The sequence below is a fragment of the Schistocerca cancellata genome, chromosome 9 (assembly GCF_023864275.1).
Source record: "Schistocerca cancellata isolate TAMUIC-IGC-003103 chromosome 9, iqSchCanc2.1, whole genome shotgun sequence".
In the NCBI taxonomy this organism is placed as follows: domain Eukaryota; kingdom Metazoa; phylum Arthropoda; class Insecta; order Orthoptera; family Acrididae; genus Schistocerca; species Schistocerca cancellata.
The window spans coordinates 458063731-458080565 of NC_064634.1; positions in this window are offsets into that span (position 1 = coordinate 458063731).

Consider the following 16835-nt stretch of genomic DNA (forward strand, 5'->3'; position numbering starts at 1 on the left):
TCTCCCAAAATATGACGAATAACGATTTCGGAATACCATTGGCGGATAGTACACACGATTCTGAATTGGTACGAAGTAATATGAAAAGTCGCATGACTTGTAGTAAAGCAGTAGGCCACATTTTGTGGTGTCGGACGAGCAGCGCACTCTGGACATAGCCGCAGATACTATGTATCATTCTCCCAAAATATGACGAATAACGATTTCGGAATAGCATTGGCGGAAAGTACACACGATTCTGAATTGGTACGAAGTAATATGAAAAGTCGCATGACTTGTAGTAAAGCAGTAGGCCACATTTTGTGGTGTCGGACGAGCAGCGCACTCTGGACATAGCCGCAGATACTATGTATCATTCTCCCAAAATATGACGAATAACGATTTCGGAATAGCATTGGCGAAAAGTACACACGATTCTGAATTGGTACGAAATAATATGAAAAGTCGCATGACTTGTAGTAAAGCAATAGGCCACATATAGTGGTGTGAGGCGAGCAGCGCACTCTGGAGCTAGCCGCAGAATCTATGTATCATTCTCCCAAAATATGACGAATAACGATTTCGGAATAGCATTGGTGGAAAGTACACACGATTCTGAATTGGTACGAAGTAATATGAAAAGTCGCATGACTTGTAGTAAAGCAGTAGGCCACATTTTTTGGTGTGAGGCGAGCAGCGCACTCTGGAGCTAGCCGCAGATACTATGTATCATTCTCCCAAAATATGAGGAATAACGATTTCGGAATAGCATTGGTGGAAAGTTCACACGATTCTGAATTGGTACGAAGTAATATGAAAAGTCGCATGACTTGTAGTAAAGCAGTAGGCCACATTTTGTGGTGTCGGACGAGCAGCGCACTCTGGACATAGCCGCAGATACTATGTATCATTCTCCCAAAATATGACGAATAAAGATTTCGGAATAGCATTGGCGAAAAGTACACACGATTCTGAATTGGTACGAAATAACATAAAAAGACGCATGACTTGTAGTAAAGCAGTAGGCCACATTTTGTGGTGTCGGACGAGCAGCGCACTCTGGACATAGCCGCAGATACTATGTATCATTCTCCCAAAATATGACGAATAACGATTTCGGAATAGCATTGGCGAAAAGTACACACGATTCTGAATTGGTACGAAGTAATATGAAAAGTCGCATGACTTGTAGTAAAGCAGTAGGCCACATTTTGTGGTGTCGGACGAGCAGCGCACTCTGGACATAGCCGCAGATACTATGTATCATTCTCCCAAAATATGACGAATAACGATTTCGGAATAGCATTGGCGAAAAGTACACACGATTCTGAATTGGTACGAAGTAATATGAAAAGTCGCATGACTTGTAGTAAAGCAGTAGGCCACATTTTGTGGTGTCGGACGAGCAGCGCACTCTGGACATAGCTGCAGATACTATATATCATTCTCCCAAAATATGACGAATAACGATTTCGGAATACCATTGGCGGATAGTACACACGATTCTGAATTGGTACGAAGTAATATGAAAAGTCGCATGACTTGTAGTAAAGCAGTAGGCCACATTTTGTGGTGTCGGACGAGCAGCGCACTCTGGACATAGCTGCAGATACTATGTATCATTCTCCCAAAATATGACGAATAACGATTTCGGAATTCCATTGGCGGATAGTACACACGATTCTGAATTGGTACGAAGTAATATGAAAAGTCGCATGACTTGTAGTAAAGCAGTAGGCCACATTTTGTGGTGTCGGACGAGCAGCGCACTCTGGAGCTAGCCGCAGATACTATGTATCATTCTCCCAAAATATGACGAATAACGATTTCGGAATACCATTGGCGGATAGTACACACGATTCTGAATTGGTACGAAGTAATATGAAAAGTCGCATGACTTGTAGTAAAGCAGTAGGCCACATTTTGTGGTGTCGGACGAGCAGCGCACTCTGGACATAGCTGCAGATACTATATATCATTCTCCCAAAATATGACGAATAACGATTTCGGAATACCATTGGCGGATAGTACACACGATTCTGAATTGGTACGAAGTAATATGAAAAGTCGCATGACTTGTAGTAAAGCAATAGGCCACATATTGTGGTGTGAGGCGAGCAGCGCACTATGGAGCTAGCCGCAGAATCTATGTATCATTCTCCCAAAATATGACGAATAACGATTTCGGAATAGCATTGGTGGAAAGTACACACGATTCTGAATTGGTACGAAGTAATATGAAAAGTCGCATGACTTGTAGTAAAGCAGTAGGCCACATTTTGTGGTGTCGGACGAGCAGCGCACTCTGGACATAGCTGCAGATACTATGTATCATTCTCCCAAAATATGACGAATAACGATTTCGGAATACCATTGGCGGATAGTACACACGATTCTGAATTGGTACGAAGTAATATGAAAAGTCGCATGACTTGTAGTAAAGCAGTAGGCCACATTTTGTGGTGTCGGACGAGCAGCGCACTCTGGACATAGCCGCAGATACTATGTATCATTCTCCCAAAATATGACGAATAACGATTTCGGAATAGCATTGGCGAAAAGTACACACGATTCTGAATTGGTACGAAATAATATGAAAAGTCGCATGACTTGTAGTAAAGCAATAGGCCACATATTGTGGTGTGAGGCGAGCAGCGCACTCTGGAGCTAGCCGCAGAATCTATGTATCATTCTCCCAAAATATGACGAATAACGATTTCGGAATAGCATTGGTGGAAAGTACACACGATTCTGAATTGGTACGAAGTAATATGAAAAGTCGCATGACTTGTAGTAAAGCAGTAGGCCACATTTTTTGGTGTGAGGCGAGCAGCGCACTCTGGAGCTAGCCGCAGATACTATGTATCATTCTCCCAAAATATGAGGAATAACGATTTCGGAATAGCATTGGTGGAAAGTTCACACGATTCTGAATTGGTACGAAGTAATATGAAAAGTCGCATGACTTGTAGTAAAGCAGTAGGCCACATTTTGTGGTGTCGGACGAGCAGCGCACTCTGGACATAGCCGCAGATACTATGTATCATTCTCCCAAAATATGACGAATAAAGATTTCGGAATAGCATTGGCGAAAAGTACACACGATTCTGAATTGGTACGAAATAACATAAAAAGACGCATGACTTGTAGTAAAGCAGTAGGCCACATTTTGTGGTGTCGGACGAGCAGCGCACTCTGGACATAGCCGCAGATACTATGTATCATTCTCCCAAAATATGACGAATAACGATTTCGGAATAGCATTGGCGAAAAGTACACACGATTCTGAATTGGTACGAAGTAATATGAAAAGTCGCATGACTTGTAGTAAAGCAGTAGGCCACATTTTGTGGTGTCGGACGAGCAGCGCACTCTGGAGCTAGCCGCAGATACTATGTATCATTCTCCCAAAATATGACGAATAACGATTTCGGAATAGCATTGGCGGAAAGTACACACGATTCTGAATTGGTACGAAGTAATATGAAAAGTCGCATGACTTGTAGTAAAGCAGTAGGCCACATTTTGTGGTGTGAGGCGAGCAGCGCACTCTGGAGCTAGCCGCAAATACTATGTATCATTCTCCCAAAATATGACGAATAACGATTTCGGAATAGCATTGGCGGAAAGTACACACGATTCTGAACTGGTACGAAGTAATATGAAAAGTCGCATGACTTGTAGTAAAGCAGTAGGCCACATTTTGTGGTGTCGGACGAGCAGCGCACTCTGGACATAGCCGCAGATACTATGTATCATTCTCCCAAAATATGACGTATAACGATTTCGGAATAGCATTGGCGGAAAGTGCACACGATTCTGAATTGGTACGAAGTAATATGAAAAGTCGCATGACTTGTAGTAAAGCAGTAGGTCACATTTTGTGGTGTGAGGCGAGCAGCGCACTCTGGAGCTAGCCGCAGATACTATGTATCATGCTCCCAAAATATGACGAATAACGATTTCGGAATACCATTGGCGGAAAGTACACACGATTCCGAATTGGTACGAAGTAATATGAAAAGTCGCATGACTTGTAGTAAAGCAGTAGGCCACATTTTGTGGTGTGATGCGAGCAGCGCACTCTGGAGCTAGCCGCAGATACTATGTATCATTCTCCCAAAATATGACGAATAACGATTTCGGAATAGCATTGCGGAAAGTACACACGATTTTGAATTGGTACGAAGTAATATGAAAAGTCGCATGACTTGTAGTAAAGCAGTAGGCCACATTTTGTGGTGTGAGGCGAGCAGCGCACTCTGGAGCTAGCCGCAGATACTATGTATCATTCTCCCAAAATATGACGAATAACGATTTCGGAATAGCATTGGCGGAAAGTACACACGATTCCGAATTGGTACGAAGTAATATGAAAAGTCGCATGACTTGTGGTAAAGCAGTAGGCCACATTTTGTGGTGTGAGGCGAGCAGCGCACTCTGGAGCTAGCCGCAGATACTATGTATCATTCTCCCAAAATATGACGAATAACGATTTCGGAATAGCATTGGCGGAAAGTACACACTATTCTGAATTGGTACGAAGTAATATGAAAAGTCGCATGACTTGTAGTAAAGCAGTAGGCCACATTTTGTGGTGTCGGACGTGCAGCGCACTCTGGACATAGCCGCAGATACTATGTATCATTCTCCCAAAATATGACGAATAACGATTTCGGAATAGCATTGGCGGAAAGTACACACGATTCTGAATTGGTACGAAGTAATATGAAAAGTCGCATGACTTGTAGTAAAGCAGTAGGCCACATTTTGTGGTGTGAGGCGAGCAGCGCACTCTGGAGCTAGCCGCAGATACTATATATCATGCTCCCAAAATATGACGATTAACGATTTCGGAATACCATTGGCGGAAAGTACACACGATTCCGAATTGGTACGAAGTAATATGAAACGTCGCATGACTTGTAGTAAAGCAGTAGGCCACATTTTGTGGTGTGAGGCGACCAGCGCACTCTGGAGCTAGCCGCAGATACTATGTATCATTCTCCCAAAATATGACGTATAACGATTTCGGAATAGCATTGCGGAAGGTACACACGATTCTGAATTGGTACGAAGTAATATGAAAAGTCGCATGACTTGTAGTAAAGCAGTAGGCCACATTTTGTGGTGTGAGGCGAGCAGCGCACTCTGGAGCTAGCCGCAGATACTATGTATCATGCTCCCAAAATATGACGAATAACGATTTCGGAATAGCATTGGCGGAAAGTACACACGATTCTGAATTGGTACGAAGTAATATGAAAAGTCGCATGACTTGTAGTAAAGCAGTAGGCCACATTTTGTGGTGTGAGGCGAGCAGCGCACTCTGGAGCTAGCCGCAGATACTATGTATCATTCTCCCAAAATATGACGTATAACGATTTCGGAATAGCATTGCGGAAGGTACACACGATTCTGAATTGGTACGAAGTAATATGAAAAGACGCATGACTTGTAGTAAAGCAGTAGGCCACATTTTGTGGTGTGAGGCGAGCAGCGCACTCTGGAGCTAGCCGCAGATACTATGTATCATTCTCCCAAAATATGACGAATAACGATTTCGGAATAGCATTGGCGGAAAGTACACACGATTCTGAATTGGTACGAAGTAATATGAAAAGACGCATGACTTGTAGTAAAGCAGTAGGCCACATTTTGTGGTGTGAGGCGAGCAGCGCACTCTGGAGCTAGCCGCAGATACTATGTATCATTCTCCCAAAATATGACGTATAACGATTTCGGAATAGCATTGCGGAAGGTACACACGATTCTGAATTGGTACGAAGTAATATGAAAAGACGCATGACTTGTAGTAAAGCAGTAGGCCACATTTTGTGGTGTGAGGCGAGCAGCGCACTCTGGAGCTAGCCGCAGATACTATGTATCATTCTCCCAAAATATGACGTATAACGATTTCGGAATAGCATTGCGGAAGGTACACACGATTCTGAATTGGTACGAAGTAATATGAAAAGACGCATGACTTGTAGTAAAGCAGTAGGCCACATTTTGTGGTGTGAGGCGAGCAGCGCACTCTGGAGCTAGCCGCAGATACTATGTATCATTCTCCCAAAATATGACGTATAACGATTTCGGAATAGCATTGCGGAAGGTACACACGATTCTGAATTGGTACGAAGTAATATGAAAAGTCGCATGACTTGTAGTAAAGCAGTAGGCCACATTTTGTGGTGTGAGGCGAGCAGCGCACTCTGGAGCTAGCCGCAGATACTATGTATCATGCTCCCAAAATATGACGAATAACGATTTCGGAATAGCATTGGCGGAAAGTACACACGATTCTGAATTGGTACGAAGTAATATGAAAAGACGCATGACTTGTAGTAAAGCAGTAGGCCACATTTTGTGGTGTGAGGCGAGCAGCGCACTCTGGAGCTAGCCGCAGATACTATGTATCATGCTCCCAAAATATGACGAATAACGATTTCGGAATAGCATTGGCGGAAAGTACACACGATTCTGAATTGGTACGAAGTAATATGAAAAGTCGCATGACTTGTAGTAAAGCAGTAGGCCACATTTTGTGGTGTGAGGCGAGCAGCGCACTCTGGAGCTAGCCGCAGATACTATGTATCATTCTCCCAAAATATGACGTATAACGATTTCGGAATAGCATTGCGGAAGGTACACACGATTCTGAATTGGTACGAAGTAATATGAAAAGACGCATGACTTGTAGTAAAGCAGTAGGCCACATTTTGTGGTGTGAGGCGAGCAGCGCACTCTGGAGCTAGCCGCAGATACTATGTATCATTCTCCCAAAATATGACGAATAACGATTTCGGAATAGCATTGGCGGAAAGTACACACGATTCTGAATTGGTACGAAGTAATATGAAAAGACGCATGACTTGTAGTAAAGCAGTAGGCCACATTTTGTGGTGTGAGGCGAGCAGCGCACTCTGGAGCTAGCCGCAGATACTATGTATCATTCTCCCAAAATATGACGAATAACGATTTCGGAATAGCATTGCGGAAGGTACACACGATTCTGAATTGGTACGAAGTAATATGAAAAGTCGCATGACTTGTAGTAAAGCAGTAGGCCACATTTTGTGGTGTGAGGCGAGCAGCGCACTCTGGAGCTAGCCGCAGATACTATGTATCATTCTCCCAAAATATGACGTATAACGATTTCGGAATAGCATTGCGGAAGGTACACACGATTCTGAATTGGTACGAAGTAATATGAAAAGACGCATGACTTGTAGTAAAGCAGTAGGCCACATTTTGTGGTGTGAGGCGAGCAGCGCACTCTGGAGCTAGCCGCAGATACTATGTATCATTCTCCCAAAATATGACGTATAACGATTTCGGAATAGCATTGCGGAAGGTACACACGATTCTGAATTGGTACGAAGTAATATGAAAAGTCGCATGACTTGTAGTAAAGCAGTAGGCCACATTTTGTGGTGTGAGGCGAGCAGCGCACTCTGGAGCTAGCCGCAGATACTATGTATCATTCTCCCAAAATATGACGAATAACGATTTCGGAATAGCATTGGCGGAAAGTACACACGATTCTGAATTGGTACGAAGTAATATGAAAAGTCGCATGACTTGTAGTAAAGCAGTAGGCCACATTTTGTGGTGTGAGGCGAGCAGCGCACTCTGGAGCTAGCCGCAGATACTATGTATCATTCTCCCAAAATATGACGAATAACGATTTCGGAATAGCATTGGCGGAAAGTACACACGATTCCGAATTGGTTCGAAGTAATATGAAAAGTCGCATGACTTGTAGTAAAGCAGTAGGCCACATTTTGTGGTGTGAGGCGAGCAGCGCACTCTGGAGCTAGCCGCAGATACTATGTATCATTCTCCCAAAATATGACGAATAACGATTTCGGAATAGCATTGGCGGAAAGTACACACGATTCTGAATTGGTACGAAGTAATATGAAAAGTCGCATGACTTGTGGTAAAGCAGTAGGCCACATTTTGTGGTGTGAGGCGAGCAGCGCACTCTGGAGCTAGCCGCAGATACTATGTATCATTCTCCCAAAATATGACGAATAACGATTTCGGAATACCATCGGCGGAAAGACACACGATTCTGAATTGGTACGAAGTAATATGAAAAGTCGCATGACTTGTAGTAAAGCAGTAGGCCACATTTTGTGGTGTGAGGCGAGCAGCGCACTTTGGACATAGCCGCAGATACTATGTATCATTCTCCCAAAATGTGACGAATAACGATTTCGGAATAGCATTGGCGGAAAGTACACACGATTCTGAATTGGTACAAAGTAATATGAAAAGTCGCATGACTTGTAGTAAAGCAGTAGGCCACATTTTGTGGTGTGAGGCGAGCAGCGCACTCCGGAGCTAGCCGCAGATACTATGTATCATTCTCCCAAAATATGACGAATAACGATTTCGGAATAGCATTGGCGGAAAGTACACACGATTCTGAATTGGTACGAAGTGATATGAAAAGTCGCATGACTTGTAGTAAAGCAGTAGGCCACATTTTGTGGTGTCGGACGAGCAGCGCACTCTGGACATAGCTGCAGATACTATGTATCATTCTCCCAAAATATGACGAATAACGATTTCGGAATAGCATTGGCGGAAAGTACACACGATTCTGAATTGGTACGAAATAACATGAAAAGACGCATGACTTGTAGTAAAGCAGTAGGCCACATTTTGTGGTGTCGGACGAGCAGCGCACTCTGGACATAGCTGCAGATACTATGTATCATTCTCCCAAAATATGACGAATAACGATTTCGGAATAGCATTGGCGGAAAGTACACACGATTCTGAATTGGTACGAAGTAATATGAAAAGTCGCATGACTGGTAGTAAAGCTGTAGGCCATATTTTGTGGTGTCGGACGAGCAGCGCACTCTGGAAATAGCCGCAGATACTATGTATCATTCTCCCAAAATATGACGAATAACGATTTCGGAATAGCATTGGCGAAAAGTACACACGATTCTGAATTGGTACGAAGTAATATGAAAAGTCGCATGACTTGTAGTAAAGCAGTAGGCCACATTTTGTGGTGTGAGGCGAGCAGCGCACTCTGGAGCTAGCCGCAGATTCTATGTATCATTCTCCCAAAATATGACGAATAACGATTTCGGAATAGCATTGGCGGAAAGTACACACGATTCCGAATTGGTACGAAGTAATATGAAAAGTCGCATGACTTGTAGTAACGCAGTAGGCCACATATTGTGGTGTGAGGCGAGCAGCGCACTCTGGAGCTAGCCGCAGATACTATGTATCATTCTCCCAAAATATGACGAATAACGATTTCGGAATAGCATTGGCGGAAAGTACACACGATTCTGAATTGGTACGAAGTAATATGAAAAGTCGCATGACTTGTAGTAAAGCAGTAGGCCACATTTTGTGGTGTGAGGCGAGCAGCGCACTCTGGAGCTAGCCGCAGATACTATGTATCATTCTCCCAAAATATGACGAATAACGATTTCGGAATAGCATTGGCGGAAAGTACACACGATTCTGAATTGGTACGAAGTAATATGAAAAGTCGCATGACTGGTAGTAAAGCTGTAGGCCACAATTTGTGGTGTCGGACGAGCAGCGCACGCTGGAAATAGCCGCAGATACTATGTATCATTCTCCCAAAATATGACGAATAACGATTTCGGAATAGCATTGGCGGAAAGTACACACGATTCTGAATTGGTACGAAGTAATATGAAAAGTCGCATGACTTGTAGTAAAGCAGTAGGCCACATTTTGTGGTGTGAGGCGAGCAGCGCACTCTGGACATAGCCGCAGATACTATGTATCATTCTCCCAAAATATGACGAATAACGATTTCGGAATAGCATTGGCGGAAAGTTCACACGATTGTGAATTGGTACGAAGTAATATGAAAAGTCGCATGACTTGTAGTAAAGCAGTAGGCCACATTTTGTGGTGTGAGGCGAGCAGCGCACTCTGGAGCTAGCCGCAGATACTATGTATCATTCTCCCAAAATATGACGAATAAAGATTTCGGAATACCATTGGCGGATAGTACACACGATTCTGAATTGGTACGAAGTAATATGAAAAGTCGCATGACTTGTAGTAAAGCAGTAGGCCACATTTTGTGGCGTGAGGCGAACAGCGCACTCTGGACATAGCCGCAGATACTATGTATCATTCTCCAAAAATATGACGAATAACGATTTCGGAATACCATTGGCGGATAGTACACACGATTCTGAATTGGTACGAAGTAATATGAAAAGTCGCATGACTTGTACTAAAGCAGTAGGCCACATTTTGTGGTGTCGGACGAGCAGAGCACTCTGGACATAGCCGCAGATACTATGTATCATTCTCCCAAAATATGACGAATAACGATTTCGGAATAGCATTGGTGGAAAGTACACACGATGCTGAATTGGTACGAAGTAATATGAAAAGTCGCATGACTTGTAGTAAAGCAGTAGGCCACATTTTAAGGTGTCGGACGAGGAGCGGACTCTGGACATAGCCGCAGATACTATGTATCATTCTCCCAAAATATGACGAATAATGATTTCGGAATAGCATTGGCGAAAAGTACACACGATTCTGAATTGGTACGAAGTAATATGAAAAGTCGCATGACTTGTAATAAAGCAGTAGGCCACATTTTGTGGTGTCGGACGAGCAGCGCACTCTGGACATAGCCGCAGATACTATGTATCATTCTCCCAAAATATGACGAATAACGATTTCGGAATACCATTGGCGGATAGTACACACGATTCTGAATTGGTACGAAGTAATATGAAAAGTCGCATCACTTGTAGTAAAGCAGTAGGCCACATTTTGTGGCGTGAGGCGAGCAGCGCACTCTGGACATAGCCGCAGATACTATGTATCATTCTCCCAAAATATGACGAATAACGATTTCGGAATACCATTGGCGGATAGTACACACGATTCTGAATTGGTACGAAGTAATATGAAAAGTCGCATGACTTGTGCTAAAGCAGTAGGCCACATTTTGTGGTGTCGGACGAGCAGAGCACTCTGGACATAGCCGCAGATACTATGTATCATTCTCCCAAAATATGACGAATAACGATTTCGGAATACCATTGGCGGATAGTACACACGATTCTGAATTGGTACGAAGTAATATGAAAAGTCGCATGATTTGTAGTAAAGCAGTAGGCCACATATTGTGGTGTCGGACGAGCAGCGCACTCTGGACATAGCCGCAGATACTATGTATCATTCTCCCAAAATATGACGAATAACGATTTGGGAATACCATTGGCGGATAGTACACACGATTCTGAATTGGTACGAAGTAATATGAAAAGTCGCATGATTTGTAGTAAAGCAGTAGGCCACATTTTGTGGTGTCGGACGAGCAGAGCACTCTGGACATAGCCGCAGATACTATGTATCATTCTCCCAAAATATTACGAATAACGATTTCGGAATAGCATTTGCGGATAGTACACACGATTCTGAATTGGTACGAAGTAATATGAAAAGTCGCATGACTTGTAGTAAAGCAGTAGGCCACATTTTAAGGTGTCGGACGAGCAGCGCACTCTGGACATAGCCGCAGATACTATGTATCATTCTCCCAAAATATGACGAATAACGATTTCGGAATACCATTGGCGGATAGTACACACGATTCTGAATTGGTACGAAGTAATATGAAAAGTCGCATGACTTGTAGTAAAGCAGTAGGCCACATTTTGTGGTGTCGGACGAGCAGAGCACTCTGGACATAGCCGCAGATACTATGTATCATTCTCCCAAAATATGACGAATAACGATTTCGGAATACCATTGGCGGATAGTACACACGATTCTGAATTGGTACGAAGTAATATGAAAAGTCGCATGATTTGTAGTAAAGCAGTAGGCCACATTTTAAGGTGTCGGACGAGCAGCGCACTCTGGACATAGCCGCAGATACTATGTATCATTCTCCCAAAATATGACGAATAACGATTTCGGAATAGCATTGGCGGATAGTACACACGATTCTGAATTGGTACGAAGTAATGTGAAAAGTCGCATGATTTGTAGTAAAGCAGTAGGCCACATTTTGTGGTGTCGGACGAGCAGAGCACTCTGGACATAGCCGCAGATACTATGTATCATTCTCCCAAAATATTACGAATAACGATTTCGGAATAGCATTGGCGGATAGTACACACGATTCTGAATTGGTACGAAGTAATATGAAAAGTCGCATGATTTGTAGTAAAGCAGTAGGCCACATTTTAAGGTGTCGGACGAGCAGCGCACTCTGGACATAGCCGCAGATACTATGTATCATTCTCCCAAAATATGACGAATAACGATTTCGGAATACCATTGGCGGATAGTACACACGATTCTGAATTGGTACGAAGTAATATGAAAAGTCGCATGATTTGTAGTAAAGCAGTAGGCCACATTTTGTGGTGTCGGACGAGCAGAGCACTCTGGACATAGCCGCAGATACTATGTATCATTCTCCCAAAATATAACGAATAACGATTTGGGAATACCATTGGCGGATAGTACACACGATTCTGAATTGGTACGAAGTAATATGAAAAGTCGCATGACTTGTAGTAAAGCAGTAGGCCACATTTTAAGGTGTCGGACGAGCAGCGCACTCTGGACATAGCCGCAGATACTATGTATCATTCTCCCAAAATATGACGAATAACGATTTGGGAATACCATTGGCGGATAGTACACACGATTCTGAATTGGTACGAAGTAATATGAAAAGTCGCATGATTTGTAGTAAAGCAGTAGGCCACATTTTAAGGTGTCGGACGAGCAGCGCACTCTGGACATAGCCGCAGATACTATGTATCATTCTCCCAAAATATTACGAATAACGATTTCGGAATAGCATTGGCGGATAGTACACACGATTCTGAATTGGTACGAAGTAATATGAAAAGTCGCATGATTTGTAGTAAAGCAGTAGGCCACATTTTGTGGTGTCGGACGAGCAGCGCACTCTGGACATAGCCGCAGATACTATGTATCATTCTCCCAAAATATTACGAATAACGATTTGGGAATACCATTGGCGGATAGTACACACGATTCTGAATTGGTACGAAGTAATATGAAAAGTCGCATGATTTGTAGTAAAGCAGTAGGCCACATTTTGTGGTGTCGGACGAGCAGAGCACTCTGGACATAGCCGCAGATACTATGTATCATTCTCCCAAAATATTACGAATAACGATTTCGGAATAGCATTTGCGGATAGTACACACGATTCTGAATTGGTACGAAGTAATATGAAAAGTCGCATGACTTGTAGTAAAGCAGTAGGCCACATTTTAAGGTGTCGGACGAGCAGCGCACTCTGGACATAGCCGCAGATACTATGTATCATTCTCCCAAAATATGACGAATAACGATTTGGGAATACCATTGGCGGATAGTACACACGATTCTGAATTGGTACGAAGTAATATGAAAAGTCGCATGACTTGTAGTAAAGCAGTAGGCCACATTTTAAGGTGTCGGACGAGCAGCGCACTCTGGACATAGCCGCAGATACTATGTATCATTCTCCCAAAATATGACGAATAACGATTTGGGAATACCATTGGCGGATAGTACACACGATTCTGAATTGGTACGAAGTAATATGAAAAGTCGCATGATTTGTAGTAAAGCAGTAGGCCACATTTTAAGGTGTCGGACGAGCAGCGCACTCTGGACATAGCCGCAGATACTATGTATCATTCTCCCAAAATATGACGAATAACGATTTCGGAATACCATTGGCGGATAGTACACACGATTCTGAATTGGTACGAAGTAATATGAAAAGTCGCATGATTTGTAGTAAAGCAGTAGGCCACATTTTGTGGTGTCGGACGAGCAGAGCACTCTGGACATAGCCGCAGATACTATGTATCATTCTCCCAAAATATAACGAATAACGATTTGGGAATACCATTGGCGGATAGTACACACGATTCTGAATTGGTACGAAGTAATATGAAAAGTCGCATGACTTGTAGTAAAGCAGTAGGCCACATTTTAAGGTGTCGGACGAGCAGCGCACTCTGGACATAGCCGCAGATACTATGTATCATTCTCCCAAAATATGACGAATAACGATTTGGGAATACCATTGGCGGATAGTACACACGATTCTGAATTGGTACGAAGTAATATGAAAAGTCGCATGATTTGTAGTAAAGCAGTAGGCCACATTTTAAGGTGTCGGACGAGCAGCGCACTCTGGACATAGCCGCAGATACTATGTATCATTCTCCCAAAATATTACGAATAACGATTTCGGAATAGCATTGGCGGATAGTACACACGATTCTGAATTGGTACGAAGTAATATGAAAAGTCGCATGATTTGTAGTAAAGCAGTAGGCCACATTTTGTGGTGTCGGACGAGCAGCGCACTCTGGACATAGCCGCAGATACTATGTATCATTCTCCCAAAATATTACGAATAACGATTTGGGAATACCATTGGCGGATAGTACACACGATTCTGAATTGGTACGAAGTAATATGAAAAGTCGCATGATTTGTAGTAAAGCAGTAGGCCACATTTTGTGGTGTCGGACGAGCAGAGCACTCTGGACATAGCCGCAGATACTATGTATCATTCTCCCAAAATATTACGAATAACGATTTCGGAATAGCATTTGCGGATAGTACACACGATTCTGAATTGGTACGAAGTAATATGAAAAGTCGCATGACTTGTAGTAAAGCAGTAGGCCACATTTTAAGGTGTCGGACGAGCAGCGCACTCTGGACATAGCCGCAGATACTATGTATCATTCTCCCAAAATATGACGAATAACGATTTGGGAATACCATTGGCGGATAGTACACACGATTCTGAATTGGTACGAAGTAATATGAAAAGTCGCATGATTTGTAGTAAAGCAGTAGGCCACATTTTGAGGTGTCGGACGAGCAGAGCACTCTGGACATAGCCGCAGATACTATGTATCATTCTCCCAAAATATTACGAATAACGATTTCGGAATAGCATTGGCGGATAGTACACACGATTCTGAATTGGTACGAAGTAATATGAAAAGTCGCATGATTTGTAGTAAAGCAGTAGGCCACATTTTAAGGTGTCGGACGAGCAGCGCACTCTGGACATAGCCGCAGATACTATGTATCATTCTCCCAAAATATGACGAATAACGATTTCGGAATACCATTGGCGGATAGTACACACGATTCTGAATTGGTACGAAGTAATATGAAAAGTCGCATGATTTGTAGTAAAGCAGTAGGCCACATTTTGAGGTGTCGGACGAGCAGAGCACTCTGGACATAGCCGCAGATACTATGTATCATTCTCCCAAAATATTACGAATAACGATTTCGGAATAGCATTGGCGGATAGTACACACGATTCTGAATTGGTACGAAGTAATATGAAAAGTCGCATGATTTGTAGTAAAGCAGTAGGCCACATTTTAAGGTGTCGGACGAGCAGCGCACTCTGGACATAGCCGCAGATACTATGTATCATTCTCCCAAAATATGACAAATAACGATTTCGGAATAGCATTGGCGGAAAGTACACACGATTCTGAATTGGTACGAAGTAATATGAAAAGTCACATGACTTGTAGTAAAGCAGTAGGCCACATATTGTGGTGTCGGACGAGGAGCGGACTCTGGACATAGCCGCAGATACTATGTATCATTCTCCCAAAATATGACGAATAATGATTTCGGAATAGCATTGGCGAAAAGTACACACGATTCTGAATTGGTACGAAGTAATATGAAAAGTCGCATGACTTGTAATAAAGCAGTAGGCCACATTTTGTGGTGTCGGACGAGCAGCGCACTCTGGACATAGCCGCAGATACTATGTATCATTCTCCCAAAATATGACGAATAACGATTTCGGAATACCATTGGCGGATAGTACACACGATTCTGAATTGGTACGAAGTAATATGAAAAGTCGCATCACTTGTAGTAAAGCAGTAGGCCACATTTTGTGGCGTGAGGCGAGCAGCGCACTCTGGACATAGCCGCAGATACTATGTATCATTCTCCCAAAATATGACGAATAACGATTTCGGAATACCATTGGCGGATAGTACACACGATTCTGAATTGGTACGAAGTAATATGAAAAGTCGCATGATTTGTAGTAAAGCAGTAGGCCACATTTTGTGGTGTCGGACGAGCAGAGCACTCTGGACATAGCCGCAGATACTATGTATCATTCTCCCAAAATATTACGAATAACGATTTCGGAATAGCATTTGCGGATAGTACACACGATTCTGAATTGGTACGAAGTAATATGAAAAGTCGCATGACTTGTAGTAAAGCAGTAGGCCACATTTTAAGGTGTCGGACGAGCAGCGCACTCTGGACATAGCCGCAGATACTATGTATCATTCTCCCAAAATATGACGAATAACGATTTCGGAATACCATTGGCGGATAGTACACACGATTCTGAATTGGTACGAAGTAATATGAAAAGTCGCATGACTTGTAGTAAAGCAGTAGGCCACATTTTGTGGTGTCGGACGAGCAGAGCACTCTGGACATAGCCGCAGATACTATGTATCATTCTCCCAAAATATGACGAATAACGATTTCGGAATACCATTGGCGGATAGTACACACGATTCTGAATTGGTACGAAGTAATATGAAAAGTCGCATGATTTGTAGTAAAGCAGTAGGCCACATTTTAAGGTGTCGGACGAGCAGCGCACTCTGGACATAGCCGCAGATACTATGTATCATTCTCCCAAAATATGACGAATAACGATTTCGGAATAGCATTGGCGGATAGTACACACGATTCTGAATTGGTACGAAGTAATGTGAAAAGTCGCATGATTTGTAGTAAAGCAGTAG